The sequence below is a fragment of the Patagioenas fasciata genome, chromosome 1, assembly GCF_037038585.1.
Source record: "Patagioenas fasciata isolate bPatFas1 chromosome 1, bPatFas1.hap1, whole genome shotgun sequence".
Classification (NCBI taxonomy): Eukaryota; Metazoa; Chordata; class Aves; order Columbiformes; family Columbidae; genus Patagioenas; species Patagioenas fasciata.
In genome coordinates this window covers 177,663,854-177,680,678 of record NC_092520.1, presented here as the reverse complement: position 1 = coordinate 177,680,678, position 16,825 = coordinate 177,663,854, and the positions used below count along the sequence as shown (strand labels likewise).

General features: G+C 41.2%; 1 protein-coding gene across 1 annotated transcript in view; it reads left to right on the top strand.

Annotated features, from left to right (window-relative positions):
- Positions 1-1,997: 1,997 nt before the first annotated feature.
- The window catches only part of RAP1B (RAP1B, member of RAS oncogene family), a 30,667-nt gene continuing 15,839 nt past the window's right edge, over positions 1,998-16,825 (top strand). The window contains exon 1 of the mRNA XM_065836675.2: positions 1,998-2,144. The gene's annotated coding sequence lies outside the window, so the exon portion shown is untranslated. The remainder of the gene's footprint in view (positions 2,145-16,825) is intronic.

The window sequence follows — 16,825 nt, the reverse complement described above, 5'->3', positions numbered from 1 at the left end:
AGTAATGACACATATCTGTTCCCAGAACACTGTTTGTTATTTGTGATTAATCTAGTTCACTGAAGAAAGTTGAGAGAGGAGAGGATATATCTTTCTGTTTCTTCTTTTCCTCTGTACAATGAAAATTCCTGGGAGCTAATGACAATGTCTACTGACAGAAACGACTAAAGAAATGAGTCTTTTTTAATATGGTGAGTAAACACACTATACAGCTAATAATTGCATGAGACACTCTTATGATTTTTACTTGAGAGACTGTATTTTATCGATTTTGACATCTCTCATTATTTTTGCCCCACATAGAACACCTTACTGAGAAAGGACTGGTTTCTATGTACTTGATTTTTCACAACCTGAGCTCTCTCGCATTATCCATCATTTACAGGGATTCATTATCAAAGTACTGCACAAGGGTTTAAGCTGTAAAACACCAAGAGATGTGTCTGGACTTCAGAAGAGATTTTATATGACATTTGGGAGCAACACTCTAGAAGAAAAATATGTTTTAAATGCAGCATTTTTTGAATGCCTTGAATCTAGATGAAGCTTCTTTTACCAAGGGCAGTTAATTTCGTTGGTCATTATTTGAGCTCTGTCATCTCCCACATATTCATTTGAAGCTGTATGGTCTCCCAACATTTCTAGCAAGGAACTCTCCATCATACAACTTGGCGAAATGTAATATCTTTTTTTTTTTTTTAATTCCTTTTCTATCTCTGTGCTACAAACAGAAAGCCTGTGCTTCCTCCACACCCACTCTCCTTGCCAAAAGCCTCACTGCAACTTCCTGTCAGTTTTACACACTGCTGTGCACTTCCTCCCAGAAAAACTTTTATCTGAACGTACCATGTTAACTATTTGCTTACTAAGTGTTTCCTAGAAACATAAATGCTCATTTAATTTTAACCTTCATCAGTTAAACCCTTTGTAACTGGAAAATATTACTGACACTCAGGAAAAAAAAAAAAGTTACTTATATTATTTCAGACTAAAATAACAGAAAGAAATATCCTAATTATTTACAGGCAACGGGCATCCTGCTCTATATCAGCAGGGCTAATAATAGGCTGTTTGCATCCAGAGCCGTAATAATCTACATAAAAACAGTGGTGCGTTGCATTTCTAAAACACTGTTCACCGATGGATCTCAAAATCCTTTTAGAAATTTAAGAGATACTGCCCTGGCATTTATGTCTCAGCTCTTGATGTTCTAAATTAACTTAAAGCAACCATGATGGGCTTTTAACCTGCTTTTGAGGTCTAACTAGGCCATGGCTTCTACTTGGGGCTTACAAGATCTTGGGGAAAGATGACCATGTTATCCCACAGAGAACCTAAGGAGAGGAGAATGGCGTTATCCCAATGGACACTGCTGTGGAGCACAGGGCATCTTGCGGACTGTCTGGCAGGGCTGGCACTGGGACACAGATCAAAGGCCTGGCACTGCAGGGCAACTCTGGCACTGCAGGGCAACTCTGGCACTGCAGGGCAACTCTGGGCTCTGGTCCCCAGCTTTAACACACTTCTCCAGCCCCTGGCTGCTGGAACAGCACATTTTGCTCACAGTCCATGCCCACCTCAAGTCCAAGAGCAGCAGCGTGACGACAACAACGCGTCCAGCCCGCCAGTACCCAACACCCACCCCGCGGCCTCCCTCCCTCCCTCGCTGCCACCACGGGCGGTGGCGGGAGCCCGGGGAGGCCGCAGAGCCGCACAGCAGGCGGCGCGGCCCGGCCCGCCCCAGCGGGGTTTCCAGTCGCGGCAGCGCCGCCAGAACGTGGGCCACCCCTTCCTATCAGCCCTCCCCACCGCACCGGGGCTGTGTGCGCGGGGGACGGTGTCAGCGCCCCGTCAGAGACCAGGCTGCCCCGCCATGGGGCCCTGCGGGCAGCCGGGTAGAGGTTGGGGGAGGGGTGGCCTCGCGGCGTCGGGCGCCTGCGCAGAGAGAGCGGAGCGGCGAGGTCACCCCTCCCCTCCGCACCGCCCCCGCCGCGCCAGAGCGAGGCTGGGCGTGCGGCGTCACGGCGACGGCCCCAAGCCGCGCCCCGGCACAGGCAGCGAGAGGGAGCGGAGCGGGCGGCGGGCGGAGCGCAACGGGCTCGGCCGGCGAGGCGGCGGTCGGCGGGGAGCGGAGGCGCTGTCCGGTAGGTCGCGGCGGGGAGCGCGGGCCGGGCTGCCGCGGCGGTGGGGTGGGGAGCGGCGTGTCTGGTACAGGTGGCGCGGCGGGGCGGGGACGGGCCGGTGGGGGCGGCGGCGGCGGCGGGGGAGGGAGCGGCGGCGGCGGGAGCGGCGCTCTGTGAGGGAAGGGGCACGAGCCTGAAACATGGCGGAGGAGGAACTGGGAGCCGCCGCCTCGTCCGGCCTCAGGCGCGGGGGGACACGGCGGGGGGGTGAGGGAGAGAGCGGGGCGCTGAGGGGCAGCCGCTGCCAGCCGGGCCAAAGGCTCGGCCGTGCCCTTCGCCGCCACCTCCCTCCCGCTGGTCCCCGGAGCAGAAGTTGGAGCGGAAGCGGAAAGTTGTAACCCCGCGGCTCGGAGCCGCGACGTGGGGCCCGGCCGGGTGCGGGGAGGGGCGGGTGACGCCCGGCTCGGCCCCGCCGCGGGCGGGGAAGGGGACGGTCCCCGGCTGCCGTCGTCGTCGTTGTCAGCGGGAAGTCCGAGCCGGAGCCCCACCTAGTCCGGTCGTCGGAGAGAAGCTGCTCGCTCTTTCCGGCCGGTGTGTGGGGGCGAGGCGGGGGGGGGGCAGGTCGGGTGCGGCCGGCGGATCGCCTGGCCGGTCTGCAGCGGCAACACCCCGAGAGCGGGCGGGCAGCCCGCCCACCGCCGGGTCTGGTGCCTGGGGTGGCCACGGAGTGGGACAAGCAGGCAGCGCCGTGGCCAGCGAGTTCCCCTCCTGCTTGTCACAAAATAAAAAGGAAAAGGGGATGACAGGGATGTTCATCTCGCCTAAACAACCCCCACAGCCGTATCAAAGCAAATGGAAGGATTTGACTGACGCTTCCTGCACCAAACCGGTCTAATAACCCCGAGATACCTCATGTCCTTCTGTGTGTGGTGGTGAAGAAGCGGTGGAAGGAAAGCAAAGTTTGCAAAGGGTCGAATAAAACCAAATCTGAGTGGTTTTGCATTAGCCTTGGATTACAAAAAAAAAAAAAAAAAACAAAAAAACAAAAAAAAAAACCAAAAAAAAAACAAAAAACAAAAAAACCCAAGATTTCCTGCAGGAAAAAAAGAAGTCTGCTTTTACCCCCTTTTCCATCTTAAAGAGATGGGTTACCTTTTTCAGGGTTTATAGAGAAACAGTATTTTCTATACTCCTTTTGGGGGGAATGATAGTAAGGTAGTACAGCTCCAAGACAGAGGGTATTTCAGAGGTGCTCAGCTTGAAAATTGCCCAGCTCCTGTATGTGTTCTTGCATGTAGATGTTTTGATTAGTTTAATTTGTGATTTCCAGCATATAACAGCTACATCTTACCCCAATGTGAAATGTGTAGATAGTGTATGACAAAACTTTTCAGTACTCATTCATGGTAGAATATACATTGAAATTACTCTTCTAAAAAAAGACAGGAAACACTCTTCTTTGTCATAAATTACAATTAAAAGGCAAAGAAGCGATCATATTGTCTTGTATAGTAACCATTCAATACCAAATGTATTTCCTTTTGAAAAGAGATTATTTTCTTCTCTATGGAAAACTTGCAAAATGAATCAAATTATTATCTTTTGGATGTCTTGCCTCTGTGTTGAAATCACAAGCTTTTTTGGGAGAGGTGGGAGGGAAATCCACACAAAGAAAACAACTTGCTCCAGTCAAGTGTTTTCGCTTTTTTTATTCATTGCATCTTTTTTTGCTTTTGCTCGAAGTCTAACTTGTAGACTTCATTCTAGCTAAAAATGAGCAACGTGAATAGTGGAGGTTACCTTAGCTGTTCACATCAAAAACTTTGCAAATAAACTTTCTAACTAATTAAATGTAGAGTTTTACTCCTTGGTATCTGCATATTTTCAGGGATGCTGCTTCTATGGTATGAACTACTTCAACTTGCAACTGTAGTGTAAAGCTTTATGGTTATCTGTAGCTAAATAACTGAGTTTTGAGTTGTGCTGTATAGTAGAAATGTCATATATCTTTTTTGCAGCAAAGCTGATCATACTTGGAGCACCTGTCTGCCTGGGGGTGAAATAATATGTAAAACAGAGTTGAAAGACTATAAGTGTAAAAACAGAACTTGTATATGGGGGCAAAAAAAACCCAATAGTCTTTTTACTGTCTTTAACTATGTGTCTTGCTTCTGTTACTACATACATGAACCAGCTAAGTTTCCTGAGTGGAATTAAAATTGTGCTGTTTTGTTCTGAAGCTCTGCTGTAGGACAGTTCATAAAAAATAAATCTGAAGTGAACCATGACAGTTATCTTCGTGCTGTGCCAGTTTTGCAGAGTAAAACTGACTGTCTTTTTAATTGAGCGCCTTTCTGGAGCAGAGGCAAACAGATGGGAATCTAGGTGAGGGCCTACAAAAAGAGAAAGAAATAACTTGTATGACTGAGGAAGGAAATGTGCTGAAGACTACACTCTGGCTTGTGATCTAACAGTAAATGTGACTGGGAACTAAAATAAACAGTTGTCCACCTATCATCTGGGATCTGGGAAGTGCAAGAGTCACAGAAGTACTTGAGTACTTGATGCTTAGTGCTATAGTGCCAATCCTGTCATCTGCAGAGCTCTGCTAGCTGCTTGGAGTTAGGTATGAAGAGGTGCTTTTAACTGTAAGAATATCTTGCGGATAAAAACAAGCACTCTGTTGTCTTTGAGTGGTAAGAGGGTAGGTGGGTCCTTTATGAATTGACCGGTCTGATTAACACTTAGATGAGTTTCACATGCTTAACTGATGTTTGAGAATATCCTTCAGCGTAAGCTCCGGTTGTTGAGAGTTTGAATCAAAACTGCTCTCTTAGTAAACAGATCGCTAAGCATACCTTGTGCAAGAGAAGTTCATGTTTAGCTTGTAGCTGCCAGTACTGCCACTCTTTTGCCACAGAACAAATACAAACGCAGACTGAAGTGCACTGTGTATGTCAGTGCGTAGAATCCCTGCTGAGTTGGGGCAGGCTTCTGCTGTGCTCTGTTGCATCTAGGTCAGGTAGAGGGATATTTTAGACAACCTCCTTCTTCGGAGAAATTGAAGGAGTGTCTACAGTAACTGCACCTTCATATTTGAAGGCAAACTTTGTTTTCCCAGTCAGATGTGGCTAAGATGGTCTGTTTCTGTGCTTTTTGTATAAGATGGGGAAAAGAAAGGTTTTCTGTTACTGGAATGCCATTAATGGGGACCTGTTTTCAAGTTGATTGAATTTTCAAAGTTGTTCAGCAGTTGGTTGCAGCAGAGCTTTAGCATCGTACTTAAAGCATCTAAAGTATTGCTCTCTCCTTAGGGCCTGTCAACCATGAGAAAATGGTGGGACAGACATAGTAGAAGCAATATTCTGATGAAGCTCCGACAATTTGCTTGTAGTAGACAAGCACTATTTGGAGAAAGTCAAAGACCTTGGCTGCTGGCACAAACTTGTTTCTTCATGGAACAGTTGAATGAGGCTACCTTCAAAAGTGACAGTAGGTTCTGACTTGAAGCTCTCATCTCTCAAGCTTTAGAAAGCCTAAAGAAACACTGGACAACTGAAAATGAAAAGGTTTTATTATTGTGTGTGCCTGTTTATTTATGCTGTTGTGAGCTCCTAACATACTGTGTGTTCTTGTCCTCTAGCAGCAAGGAAAGGGAGGAAGGCTCTAAACACCAGGTTGGAAATTTGCCTATTAGGCAACTTTTGAAATATAAAGTGATTTGGGGGCCCTCTAGCTATCAGGATGCTCTTGTTTTCAAGAGCAGTATTTTAATCGTATTTTTTACTACTGAAGCAGTAAATGAAAGTTACTGTAAGAACACACAGAAATATGTATAGATGAGTTAAAGGAACATTTTTAGAATTGAACCAGGAAGAAGAAGAGGTGTTCAATAATATCTTGTATACTGTCCCACTCAGTTTTCTAGTTGTTAATCTAAGGACTTGATGTTAGTTGGAGTTAATCCCTGCTATGCAACTATGAAAAGAGACTGACAATTACAGTACACATGTTTTGTTCATTCCTGGCCAAGAGAGGAAGGCCAGACCATCGTGCAGGAGTGGAACAGCCCAGCTCTAATGGACTGGTGTTTGCATCCTGTGGTGGAGAAGCAGCATCTCAGGTTTCTCTCCATCCTGAGATTCTCTTCAGGGAACCCCTGGTTTCTTAGATCACTTCATATCATTCCTGCAGCTGTTGCAACACAGGAAGGTGTCCTAACTCTGAATGACTTGACCAGGTCTTCTGCAAAAATGATATTGTGTGCCACTGTTACTCGTTTGTGAAATAATTCTCATAGCTCTACGATTAGAGTCATATTGAAAAACTTTATATCATTAATTTTTTGGACAATATTGAAGAACTGAATCAAGAGAACAGTTTATTTTCATAACTGAATAAAAACTTAAAGCAAGGATCTGTGGTTATAATTCTTGCCTTTTTTTTTGTAGAAACTCTGAGAATGTGCTCTTTGCATCAAAATTTGTTGACATTGAAGTACACGTTACTCATACTTGCATTAATTAGAACAGTTTCAAAGTCTTGATTTCAGTAGGTAAAATGGATTGAAAGGAAAGATGTAGTTTAACAATATGTCCTTTAGTGTGGCTTAATTTATAGCTTTATGTGAAATTAGATGGTGAAAGTTTTTTCTCAAATGAATTTGCTATCTATATCTCAAATACTGCCTGTTAGGCAGCCCCCTCTTCACTTAATCTAAAATACCTTGTGAACACAGATAGTCCCTGCAACTGTTTCCTTTTGTTTCTCTGTATTAGTTGTCTTTGCTTTTGAAGTCTTGTCCTATTTTTTCTGCTCATACTCTCAGTTTCTGCAACCTAACCAGTTGTGCCTTCATTTTTTTTGTGTTTCCAATGAAGGGAAATTTCTTAAAAGCATTCTTCATATATCAAGAGGAAGCAAAAATAATACTACCACACCTGTGTTAAAGGTGAACTGCAGATGTATGTGAGTTACCTGTGTGGAGTTGGAGAGGGGAGGTAGAGGAGATGGGAGGAGGATCTGTCTGTTGCTAGGTGTGGCGCTTCAGCACTGCTGAAGTCAAAGTGCTTTTGGTAGTTGTAGGGCCAGACCAGCTACTTGTGTTTTTTTCTAAAGGTTTGATGTATGGTCCATTTAAGATGAAGCTAATATGCTGAACAGTGCTTGAGCTGCATCAGAACCCAGACAATACCAATAGTTAAGTTGTGCAGTTGTACAATCCTTGCTTGCAGTTAATCAAACTTCTGTAACATCTCATCTGATATTTCCCATGAAAGTAATTCATTAGAAAGTTGCAATGTGTTTTTTTTCTGAATGTGGAGAAGAGTAAACTGGAATGTGGAATAGAAGTAATTATAAAATTGAAATTATCTAAGAATCTTATTCTCCTCAATACAGTATTGAGGACTAGATCATTGGTTTATAATATGACATTTACAGTTGAGACTGAGCTGCACATGGCTGTGTGTCCAGGCTTATGTTGTTAGTTAAGTGTGGGGGCAGCCCAGCAACATACAGTGCAGGAGCCTTTTTTATTAGTCTTGGAAATGTGAAGTGGTTGAGGTGAATTGTCAGATGTTGTAAGATGCAGTCAGTAACTCTCCTCTCATCTTTCATTGTGAAGCTGCTGGCAAGATAACATTCTGAAAGCTTGATATACAAGATGACCCATAAGCATAGCCTACTTGACTTTGTGCGATTGCTTTTTGCTCACAATATTGTTGAAAGATTTTCTTGGGGTTGGGAAAGTGTATAAATTGACACTGCATGCAGAATCTTGACTCTAAAGCTTCTGGAGTTATATAGTTAGTATATATAAGTATATATCTTGCTGTCTTCTGTGACCTTTCTAACTTGTATAAAAAGGGGAATTGATGGGCAATAGGCATGCCGTGAGTGTGGTGGTTTTATAGCCATTCAAGGAACGGTCCTCTTGTTATTTACTGCCTATTGTTTATATTGGTGCAAGTGTACAAAAGATGCTGGGTGCTTTCATGGATTTCATGATGAGCTGCATCAGAAATGAGTTCTTGGCAAGTGTGACTTAACTTTCAGAGTTCTTGCACATATTATATCAGTCCGTAGATGAATTTCCAAGGTAGTTTTATATCCACAGTATTCACTGAATATAGGTTTACAATTCGAGATGCCTTGGACTTGTGTTCTTAGTGTGCTGCAAAATGCTGTGCTCCAAATCCAACTTCTGCTGACATTAGTTATTTGAGAATACGCCATGCTTCTAGAAATTGATGTCACATGGTCATTTTAGCACTTGGTGAAACATAAGAGACTGTGTAGTAGTCCTGTGGCATCAGGGAGCACTGAAACATGCAAGAGTAGCTGACTGTCATGCTGGAGGATAACTCTTCCATTTTTCTGATTTTTTTTTTTTTTTTTCCCTCTTTTTTCCCTCCCCTTAAGATTTGGTGTAGCCTCACCAAAGCAGAGACACCCTGTTACTTGATATAGATCATCCTGTGCATTGAGTAAGTTTGGAAGCAGAGATGTCTGTGATACTATAATAAGCAGACATTCATAACCCATTTTTTAACTGGATGCTTGGACTTCAAATGTTCTTACTTTTGGTTTACAATTTTCTGCTTGCTTTTTATATTTGAATACTAGAGAGAAACTAGCATTTCTGAATGATGCCTATTTCTGCTGATTGTATGTTCTTACAGTGTTACCTTTTCACCTTTATGCTCAAGCAAGTCCATTTTTTTCAATGACACTTTTTTTTTTCCTCCTAATCTCCCTAGACCTTTTATTTCAAGAAACACCACAAGCTAAATTGAGGTTCAGCCAGACATCTCGCATAGAAAACTTAAATATGATAGCTGACGTTCTGCAAAAACTGAGTAGCTAAAACCAAGGTTTTACAATTAAGTGCTTTACACTATGGCATGTGCTAATCTTTGATGAAAAGCAACACACACATTAAAAAGATGTCAAACTCTTAAGAGTAATCTCAGAAGAAAGGTGCTGTATCTATGTGAGTAGGAGTTAGAGTGAGGAAATAAGAATATTTAATGTGAAGCCCAGAATCAAAGATCAAGTAGGTTGTACAGTTTTATTCTTGATGAAGAAAGAAGTCCTGATGCTATCTCTGCCTTTTCTACTGAAAGTCTGTGTCCTATCTAGCCAGGAAACTGATGAAGAAGCAACATTAGACTTACTTATAGTAACCAATATTTTGAACAATGTGCGGTCTGACTAACTGAAGGACCATCCTGCTTCTAGCCAGAGGCAAGATCTTGAAATATAGTTTGCAAATACTTTTTTTTTCAAAGACAAATATATCACCTTGAAAATATTTGTATCTTCAGGTAACGTAGTTCTTCCATTACTTAATCTTATTATGGACTGCTTAAATGAAATTTGGTGCTGTAAGTGTCACAGAGGGAAGCTGAAGCCTCTTCTCCAAGCTGAATGCTGAATCTGCTGTGATGGTAGAAGTGAAAATAAGGAACCGTTCAGAGTCTTATCTATTGAAGGCTGAAGTCATAGATCCCAAGAATCTAAACAGAGGATGCATTGGATGAACTAGGTGCACCCTGAGCAATGTCAGAGTAGAAGACTGTGATTTAATGAATTATAAACTTGCTTTACTGGAACAGTCAAGGTGGACTGAAAAGTCATTTTTTCACTGAGGCTTTGCTGGAAGTAAAACTCTTCTTCAGTAAAATATTAAGGATGCAGTATTAACACTTGTTCAAATGCTGTGGTGATTGTCGTAGTCTAAATAACAAATAATTCCTAGAACACCAGACATGCCGACTTGTATTTAGAAAGGTCTTCCCATCTAAACCTCTGGAGCCAATTTTAAATTTCAGTATCCTTTGGACATCTGCTGCTGCCTTATTAAAGTATGTGTTTGATTGGACTTCACAACAAAGTGAGTGTTGAGGTACGATGAGTTTCTCCAGAAAATGGCAAGCTTTGAAGATACAGAGGAACCACAAAGCATGGTCTAAACAAGAACTGGAGTGATCTTAAGAAGATTCAGATAAACTCTTGTGGAGGCTTGATTAAACAGGTGTGACCCTCACTCTCTACTAAATATCTAGTCCATGTAATAGAAAGTGATGTGGAGATGATTGTGATTCAAATTAATTTGGGTTGTCATCATCTAGTCAAGGGATGTTTTTGAGTTAGGTGTTCCCTGAGGAGCTACCATTCCTAGGTTCAAGATGCAACTGCTTTGCTGCCAGAAACAGAACAGGATGTTCTGCCCAAATTTCAGCCACTTCAGCATTTCAGACCTTTTACAAACCCACCTTGATCAGTGGATTCAGCTAATAAACTGTGAAAAGAGACAGTCAAGATTGCACCTCTGTTATTGCAGAGGCAGCAAAACCATGTGACAGAAGATGGTAGTTATTGCTGGGTGCTGGTGTGTGATTTTTTTTTTTTTAAACTGAACCTCAGAACATATGTCGCAAGCTTTAACAAAATAACTGTTTGTAAAATTACGTATCATTTTGGTGAGTTTGAGTGAGGTTTGCTGCTCACGTTTAAATACGATGTTTCTATTCTGGAAGTATTGATTGAGAGGTCAAAACAGACATGAGTTAGAATTACTTGGGACTTGGCTAGTATGGTTCATTTATCCTGGAAGAACTAATTTTATCCCTGTTAATGAATGCTAGTAGTTAGTATTCTCAATTTGCATAGAATCAGTGTCCTTTCAACAGATAAAACTTCTAATCTTAATTAAAATGACGTATGGGAATTTGTAAGACAGCTCTCAGGCCACCAACCTGATTTGTAATAGAATTACTGTAAATCATACTATGGAAGGATGCTTTGTATGTAAAGGGCCTGCATCAGCCAGTTTTAAATGGCCAGTAACAAAAGATAAATATAATGAAGTGTGCCTTGACTATGTGTTAGCAATCTAAACAAACCCAAATACAAACCGAACTTCTAATAATGAAGACAGCGCAAGTTATGATACCTTGGTATGTAAGTTCTGGCGTTGCCGGGGATGTAAATGATGTGTGGGTTATACAGAAAAGTAGGCAGGATGGACAAAAATTCAGGTGTTATTGGAATTTCAGTTGAACTGAGCATTGCTTTGTGTCTGTAGAAGGAAACCTGATACAGGGCTTTACTGGTTCAGCAGCCAGTGGCACAATCACAGTAGAGCTAGGATTGCCAGATGTTAAGCAGATAACACATGGTATTGGATGTTAAGTCTTGTTTCTGCAACAGAAATTAAGCTTTCTGTTTCCAAAGACAAGTGACTTAAGCCAACTGGCAAGTTTATTCTTGAAGTATCTTTAAAACTGCATGAGTGCATTTTGACAAGGAAAGTATCTTGACTCCGAAAAATTCCATGCTTTGCTTGTAGTCCTGCTGTTTTTAACTGTTTTTGTAGCTTGAAAGATGAAATTTACCATTACAATTGTGCAGAGAAACAAATAATCATATCTGCTTTTAATCAGAAGGATGCATATCAGGTAAAGCATGTTGGGTATACCATAATGTGGCAATCCATTAACAGATGAAAGTTTTAGAGTTAGGTACTGATGCAGTGGTACTATGCAATGACTGTACAGCCAAATTCACAGCAGTAAGTTGCTTAGTTCCCAAAACTTGCTGTATGGTTGAATACTTAGCTTATGCTTAGCAAGATATCATAATGTGGTAATTATACATTCTCTGAATTTACTATACTTTCTAAAAATCTGAGTGTTCTTTCTGTTTATTGTCTGCCTGGATTTTCTCTGCAAGCATAAAAACCATTTACACTTCAGTTTCTTCATGAATTCTGAGGTCATCATATTAGCTGCAAGTCTGGCTGGTAGAACATGCACAAACAACTTTAATGGGGGATAGTGACTGTTTTACAGAAACAGAGAGAAAATGCAAAACCATGGCAAACAGTCACCAAAAATAATAATGTTACAAACTCCAGCTGAGCCTTAAATAGACTCCATAGCTTAGGTTTCATAAGGGACTCCAAATTTGAATTCACATATTTGAATTTTTGCACAACATTGAAAGTTGAACTCTGTAAGTGTTGGAACATACTATAGTTTTAATAGCTTAATGTTCATTACACCACTTGCTTTGAAATTACTTTTTATACCTTGTGTGAAACTACTGCAAGTTGCATATGCTTGTTAGTCTCTCACACTAGGAAGCTTTAATCTTGAGATAGCAGTGGCTTCAAGCAGATAAGTTTTCATCTTTAGAACATGCATTAATTTTGTGTTCAGATTTAAGATCTGGCTGGGAGCTGACATTGACTTGGGGGGGAAGATTCCATTGAGCTATACTAATTATAGACAGTGGAACTAGTTTCACAAGGTAAGCTTGTGTTAGGTGCTTTACAGAAATTCTCTCTACATGCAGTATTAATCAAGGTAGCTCCCTTCAGTGCAAGAAGGAAAACTTAGTTGAGCTTTCTCTGGTAGGTGTCCCTGTGGGCAGTTCAAGGAGCAACTTAAACCTCGGTGCCCTGTTTGTGTTGCAGTACCTTGTTCTCATGTCTCTGCCTTTTTCTCGGGTGGTTAGTATTAATCAGACAACTTTCTTTTTGAAAGGCTTCTCAAGATTCTCTGGAATCATTTAAAATATTTGAACATAACTGAAGAAATATTTTTGTCCAAGAAAAATTACTCTATTAGTGCCCAGAAGAGCTAGCTGTCCAACTGACAAAATACTCATTTATCAAGACAAGAAGCTATCAAAATCAGGTAAAAACTAGAAATAAAAATAGCTTCTTGCTTTGTTTACTGAACAGTTGACTTTCTTCCAAGAGCATGCATTAGTAATGAAATAGCTCTACTTCTAGGAGCCTGGAGTATAAAAGCCTTTAATTAGACCCGATCAGCTTTTCAGTGTATCTTGTCTTCAGAATTGATTTCTGAATAATGTTTTCTATAAATAAGTGTGAAAATCAGTTCTGTAGCATTTTAATTTCTCTTTTATAAGAGATACCGCTTACCGTGTTGAGTAAGGATTATCTGAGTTGCTTTAATTCCTGAAGCATCTAAAAGTTGGTGAAAATGAACAGCTTCCACTTTGGGTTATATTGTCAAGGTGCTGCTTATGCACTGAAATTATACTGGGGAATAAAATTAGACAGAGAACAAAACACCATAAAACTCCTTGGAGTTGAGGGATAAGAATTTAGGACTTCCCTTTGCATACAAGTATTTGGGGAATATTAAAAACAGCACAAATTCTCTGTAATTAGTTGCTTCCCTGGATAAAGGGTCCTAAATCAAGAGACTCAAAACTTGGTGGAATCAGGATGGTACAGACAATTAGGAAGATTTAGATGTGGCTGTCTGAGACCGCTCTAGTACCAGAAGTGGGAAACATCTTGTCTAGGGAGACTTAATCCTCTGACCTTGGTTAGTCCTGTGACTGAACTAGAGTTATTTTTCTGAATGTGTGACCATCGTTTTGTTCCATCTTGGGGCAGTATCCCCTCTCTGAGAAGCAGTTTTTCTTCCTTGGCTTTTTTTACCTCCATTGCTATTGTAAGCAGGTAAACCAGTTGCTTAATTTGCTTCATCTGTCATTCTAATGTTTGGGGTTTTTTTTCCCGCATGCAAAAAGTTGAGACTCATTTAGGAGTCTGTTCTCAAGGTGGTTCTAACAAACTGTCTCTTACAGAAAGGTAAATGTGCTGGAGCAGAAGCATTATGAAAATTTTAGTGAACATGCTGCAACTTCACAATACAACCAGAATGTCAGGGTCTGAACAAGAATCATGGTGTCTGTAAAGTGCTGAATAATCATGATCCCTTCTGCAAATGATAATGCTTCTGGGAGGAACTATTAGTTTAATTCCAGACCTGAACAACTAGTTCACATAAGAAAGTCTTGGGGATATCTGTAGTAACTGTATTTAGTTCATGTCTTTAGCCTGAGGCTGAGCTCCACTTACAGCTTCATTTGATTTAGTGTCACTTGGAAAGACTGGATTAGCCTTACTATTCCTCACACAGGTAACAAAGTTGAATCAGAAACCAAAATTTGAAGCTGAAGGAATTGAAAGAAAAGTAACAGAGTAAATTAAAAAAGGGCGGAAAGACGAGGAGATCCACAAACAAACAAAAAATCCCTTTATAAATATAGTTTCAAGCCCAACTGCCAATGGTATTTGAACCTTGATGAATTCTTCGTTGTGTGGTTGCTTTTTAAGAAAGCTTTACAAGCACTAAGTGTGCAGTTTCTTTATTCAGTGTTGAGTTGAGTTTCTTATTCCTCAACTTTCTTAGCATCGTCACTTTGGTTTGCCTTTTTCTGGAGACATACTTCAAGAAATTATTTAATGAAATGTCCAGAAGACACTCTCCCCTGGTTTGTCTGATAAGGGCAAAAACTGAAAGCAAGTTCCACATTCACGATCTTTGACAGATACGAAGCTTATAAAATATACTTCTGATGTGTTGTCTTGATTAACCTGTCTTCCTTCTCTTCAATGGTGTTTATTCAAAGATCTGCTCATCCTTCAAAGAGAATATTGGAAAAACTGTCCATGTGCATAGAAAGCTCTTGCTCCTCTAGCTTTAAGTGTGCCATTCAAAAGTAGAATTAAGCAGTTACTTCAATACACTACACTAATGCATTAATATATGCATAAATTAGAAAAAGTAATATGAACAAACTGAGCAGATGCTGCACAGCTGTGATGGTTTTAGGGACTGTTCCATTTCAGGAAGTCTGCAAGGCAACCTGAAAGTGAGCTCTTTACTTCTGAGAGACTGTGTACTTGAAGCAGCAGTGGAATCTGGTTTATGTGAAAACTTAATTTCTTGAAGAAGAGTAGCTTCCCTCGTTTTTCTAGTCTAATCTTGCATTAGACATCTCCAGAGTTCACAGTGATGTCAAGTATCTGTGCATAAAAATACTTGGTTCAGCTGTTTAAAGCCAGTACATGGTCCAGTTAAGATGAAAAAAGCTTTACTTTTTTGGTGCTTCCTGTCTTCTTGTTCTTTAGTGCCTGCATAGAGACCACAGTTGACAATACTTTCCTGCCTAAAGGTGGAGGAGCAGAAAAATGAAAAAGGAAAGGAAGCTGGTATTGCTCTTCCTCCTTGCAGGTCTGTCACCATAAAGGTAGCCAGCCTTCAAAGCAAAATTTGTCTCTTAAAATAGGCTCCACTGAATGAAGAGGGATACAGTTTATTTGGTAGAAGTTAGTTTAAACTTATTTAATCTGATTTTTGGGTGATTCAGTGGGTGCTTCTCATCAACTGTCCAATAAATCTCAGGAGGTTTTACTTATATGTTACCAGTTATTGTAGTCTCTGAATTTCTGGTTTGCACCTTTGAGTATTTCTGTTTTCCAACCATGAGACTGGGTGTTCTGGGGAGTATAGACAAATACTGTTGTTGAACTTGAGCCTATCCTAGTCTAGAAATGCTGACCATGCTGTGATATAGCTGTAGCTTTAGGGTGCTAAGTTTTAGATGAGGAAGGATCTAAACCTGTCTCCTTATTTGAATGGCTGCGATCATGTGATCTAATGAGCCTTTTTCCTCCTTTCCAGTTAATACAATTGCTTTCTGATAGCTTTAGAACTGAAGGTTATCACTGAAATCACTGGTTAGTGCAGACTGCTGGAAATTATTCTTAAGGTGCTACATTGAACTCTGTCTTGACTGTACAAATGGTTTCATAATTACGTATTCTTTCAAAAGTTCTTCCGGTAACTTTTTTTTTTCTCAGATGTGAGAGGGGATGACAATATGTGAAATGCAAGGCACAGACTTTATAAAGAGATATTCCATGCACTAAGTCCAGTATCTGTGTTAGAATGGCTAGAGAAGTGGATTTGGGGGTGTTTTTTCTTGTTTTTTAAATATATATATAAACAGAAAAGGAAATCCACCAGAAGTTTGGGTTTCCATCTCTGGTTTTATAGTTTGCATCTCTTTAAACAGTTGAACTTTTCACTTTAATATCTTGCTTGGAGGTTAATGGCTGGTGTTGTTTCAAGTGCTACATGGTAACTGAAAGACAAGGTTCTTTATGGCTTAAACCTCCTCTTTTATACTTTGTCCTCTTCCTTCGCTTCCCCCCACTGGTTTGTCATCAGTGAGTCAAAAGGAAATTGTGTTGGCAGTGGATGGAGCTGAAAACAATATTAGTTCCAGAGTCAAGCATTGTGTCAATCTGAACAGTAAAGTAAGAGCAAGGTTGAGGTTTCGGATGAAAGCGGTCTGTACAACATGTCATATGGAAAAATAGGTTTGAGCTAGAGCAGAGTCAGGTTGGGCTAGTTGGGAATCACTGGGAAGTCAAGTTCAGGCAGGATTAGAGCCCTAACTCAGTCTGGGGCACACTTGCAGCTGATGGACATACTGATCAGTGAAAAAGTGCTTGCTAGGCTTGTATTCCAAATAGCATGACTAACTGTAGTGTCTACCAGCTTCATGGGCTGGTGGTTTCTTAGTTGAGGAGGAGGCTAAGACCTGTAACCAGGGAAGTTTTCTTAGGAAAGTTCTCTTAGGTAGGAATTGTGGTTTTATTTTTGTTAGAAAACAGTAAGAGGAAGGTGAAGTGACATCAGGACTGCCATTCAAAGCCAGTGAGGTAATAGGTCTAAGTGAGAGTAGATGATAGATGGTGCTTCTGCCACATGCTGTGTTACAGATGTCTGAGTTAGCTTTCTTAAAGTGTTTTGGAGAATACATTTGTTTCTGTTTCTTTCCAAGACGTCATGGCCAGACTG